At 39.9% G+C, this 4,122-nt stretch overlaps 1 long non-coding RNA gene across 1 annotated transcript in view; it reads left to right on the top strand.

Annotated features, from left to right (window-relative positions):
• The first annotated feature begins 2,524 nt into the window (after positions 1-2,524).
• Positions 2,525-4,122, top strand: part of LOC109968858 (uncharacterized) — an 8,098-nt gene continuing 6,500 nt past the window's right edge. Inside the window, exon 1 of the long non-coding RNA XR_002276189.1 lies at positions 2,525-2,643. This is a non-coding gene — a long non-coding RNA (uncharacterized LOC109968858). The remainder of the gene's footprint in view (positions 2,644-4,122) is intronic.

Raw genomic sequence — 4,122 nt, 5'->3', positions numbered from 1 at the left:
TCTGCTGCACACACAGTCCTCTCTCCACTGTGTGACAGAACTATCGGAGTGTCCGTCTGCTGCAGTCGGATGCTGGTTGTAGTTTGCAGCGAGCAGAGAAATTCATGTCTGCTGCTCCTGCAACTTTTATTCCAAACTGCTCTGTCCTCACTTCCTCTCCTCCCCCTGTCCTCCCTCTGCTGCTGCAGGGCGGACCCTGAATGTGTGTGTGTGTGTGAGTGACAGAAAGAGAGTGTGTCCCTCGTTTGTACATACATTTCTTCCTTCCGAGTGTGTGAGAAAAGCATAGAAAAAAGTGTATTTATGTGCACGCTTGCATGTGTCTGTGTGTGTTCACTCTGTGAAGTGCAGTTTGAGTTTTAAACCATGATTGTAAACACATCTTGGAAAGTTGCTCATCCTCCTTTCTCTGTCTGAGAGTGCTTAAAACCCTAATTTATGCTTGCCAGGTAATGGCATGACTCAACCTGACAGCTATATTTATTTTTCTCCAGCCTTTGATTATCATTGCTGTCATTGCTGATACTACTCTTCTGAGATCTTCCTTCTGTTTTTTGGTTCACGGTTGTTGTTTTGTCATTTATTGTAAAGCACTTTGGTCAACCCTTGTTACTTTTAAATGTGCTTTATAAATAAACTGTCATTGCCATTGTCATTACAAGTATAGATATAGGCCTCATAAAAATGAAATGCAGGCCATGAACAAGCTGATATGAAAATGCCATGAAGAAATTATTTTTGCCCAAATTATGCAACAATAATCCTGATAAATACTGGAGTATAATAAAAATCCTTAAGCGACATTATGTCATAATTTAACTCATGCAACCATCCAGATGTAAACTGAGTAAAAACACTAAATATTAAACAAAAGACCCACTGATTACCTCTCACATGATGAAGTAAAATGTGCTGCGCCTTATGTCCGCCACATAAAAAAATACATTGCATATAGAAATGCTTGAGCTGAAGTTCGTATCAGTAGACAGAATTTGTCTGAGCTTTCCAAAACCATGACAAGTTTTGTAAAAACTTCTATGATGTGATGATGACACTTGGTTAAATTAGGTGCAAAACCAACCAGGTTACATTTAGGAAAACTCTCGGTGGGAAAGCAAACAGCAGTGACATCTTGACCCATCCATCCACCCAGACCACATTCTTACGTGGACTTTGTCACTCAACACCAGCATGTTGTTTTGGGCACTTGCTGAAAAGCTCTCGGTGTCCTAGGGACAATAAATCTCTAGCAATAAAAAAGTGTGACGGTTCACAAAATTAGCTGTAAAAGTGGTTTCACTGCATATAAAAGGCAAATTTACTGTGTGTAACAAAAGAAAAAACTGGATAGACACTTGCAGGAACTGATGTGCAGCATGCTAAACACCTGCTGAGCTGACTGTAAACTGCAGAGAACAGTGTCCTCTGGCAGCAGGACGCAGAACAGCTGGTGAAAACCCCTGAGCGGATACAACCACCAACCTTAAAATGTGCTTATTTGGTAAAGGCACTAGTAAAACTATAGCTGATAGTTCATTTTTTATCAGTATGGTATTATATCAGTTACTGTCCAGTCATCTGCGCAAAGAAAAAACACGGAAAACTATGTTGTTTCTGCCCTGTGTTGTAGTGACATCCAGACCATATTTAGCTGTTTGTCAGTCAGTAAACTATCACCTGTCACTCTCACTCTCTGCACACAGTCATCTGTCTTTCTGCAGCAGATCCAGCTCAGCTGCTGCCCCTAACCACAGTCCACACACACGGTACAACTGCAAGACCACTCAGACTGTCCCCCAGAGGCCGGTACCACTCACAGAGAAAGTCTGTCGATGCCTGACATCGTTCGACTGTGGCCGCATGTCAACAATCTGACATTATGCATCTCACTTTGTGTCAGCTCACTTGTAGGTTTTACAGCTGAACGGCAGCAGCGGTCTGCACTTTCCCTCGTGTGTCAGTCCTCCCGGTGAGGACAGTTTTACCCTCAGCGTTTTATGAGTGTTTGCATTTCAGCAGCAGATGTGAAGTTTTACTAATACCACCACATTTCTCAGCAGGAGTTTTTCACACTAAGGCAACAGATGAGGAAATGTCAGTTACACCTCTTTATACTGACTCCCTATTTCTTAATTAACTCTTGAAATATTACAATATAAACCATCTTCAGACTGTGGAAACTTTAGTGTGTTCCTCTAGATAAAGTGTCCTCTTTTGCCTTTCCCACATTGATATGCTATATTAGCATTTCATTGGAAATAATTAATTGGAAGTGTACAAAAACACTATTTCTGGTTTCCTTAATTTTCATTTATTTACTACTATTATTTCAATTAATGCCACTGCAGTAAACATCCTGGTAATTATTCACCTGTAAAATAAAGCAGTACCAAATATTCACACTGTCATAATCTGTACCAACATCCTGTTTTGGACTTTTATTTTGGCACATTTCCTCCCCAGCTCTGGTTCTCAGCCCAAGCTTCACCACCCTCATTACTCTGATTACACCCACCCTGTGCAGTCTACCTGCCAGCAGCTACACTACTAGCTTGTCTGTGCTGCTTCTTTTGCTTCATCTCTTCTCGTTCTGGGTTCGCTAAGGTTTCATGACCTGTGGCCTCAGGTGTCCTCCTGCAACTGGTTTGTTTCAGCCTGTTTTCTTATGTTCTTGGTTTTTGTTGTGCCCTGACTTTTCTGTTTGTTGTTCCTTAGTTACTTCTGTTTTCTGTGTAATCAGGTCTGGGTGTATTTTGGTTGTCGTGTCGTGTACAAAATTACACATCTTCACAATAGTTGAGGCATTTAATGACTCTTCACAAAGCGTTAGCAAATTATCTGTTTCTGTAACATTACTGTGAAAAGATAAGGATGTTAGCACATTTGATTGTGTAACAGTTTTCTTACAGATGTCAGTGTTGGATTCTTCAAACCAAATGTTAACCAAGGAGTTTCAGTGTTTTAAACCTGTGGTGTGTAGGTTTAGTTGGACTGACAGTTGTAATATATTGAGCTGCTTTGACGTGAATGTCCTGGTGTTGCTCATCATGTGGAAAAAAGAAAGACATCATTAATTTCATTGGCCCCACCTGTGATTTTCTGCCCCGGCACCTGAGATTCTGTTCAGTAACCTTTCCCCTCTGTAATTCACAGTAAAGTATGACTGTAGTAACAGAAAAGGACCACAGAGCTGTCGCCTTGTGTGTGAACTTTTATTAATAAACATGTACAAAATTTATAAATAAAAAGTAAATGCAGTATCACAATACTTTATTATTAAATATTAAAGTGAGATGCCTGCATCTCGAGCTAAACTGTCAAATAATATAACAAGCTCATAAATAGCATTCTACATAGGTTTTAAAAAACAATAGAAAAATATTACCGTAACAATTTCTTGTCATTTAGCTCATGAGTATCAGCACTTAGCCTTAAATGAGCAGTAGAGCTCTAAGCTCAATACACAAGTACCACATAGTTTAACAGGCTACATGTAAAATGTGGAGTAAACATTTACATTCAGTTTTGCTGCTGAATGGATGTAAATACTGTAGGACACAGCTGAATATCTGTGTGACAAGAGCACCGAAGTGCCCAAATAATGCAACTCTGTTTCATCACTACTGCATGAAAACAGTTTCAAGTTTGCAAATATAAAACTCCTGAAATGTTTGTCAAACTTGCAAATCAGATCAGACCCTGGAACATCCTGCACATCAAGTGTAAACTGAGTCTCTAACCATTGCCAGTGGCTCAGAGATGCAACGAGCTAAATGCTAACATCAGCTCACTAACACGCTAAGCAGTTATAATGGTTACCGTGTTCGCTATCATAGTTTAGTCTATTAGCATGCTAACATTTGCAAAGCTGAAGCTGCTGTTAATGATTTGCAGATGTTCAATCATAAACCCAAGTAAGAGGCTACAATTGTGACCTGGTCCTGGAGGACAAACCATACGAGAAGAGGGACAAGTCTGCCAAATTTGTTCTAACAGACAGTGAAATATAGCAATAAATGTGAAAACGTTGATCTTAAACTGGTGCTACAGAAACTGTCATTATCTATATGAAAATCCAAGGTAATCCAGGAATTATAGTCCGGGCTAAAGTGGTGACCCCCC

This window comes from Monopterus albus, unplaced genomic scaffold (genome assembly GCF_001952655.1).
Source record: "Monopterus albus unplaced genomic scaffold, M_albus_1.0 scaffold165.1, whole genome shotgun sequence".
Taxonomy (NCBI): Eukaryota; Metazoa; Chordata; class Actinopteri; order Synbranchiformes; family Synbranchidae; genus Monopterus; species Monopterus albus.
The sequence above is the reverse complement of the archived record's forward strand: the minus strand, read 5'-3'. Positions and strand labels throughout refer to the sequence as shown.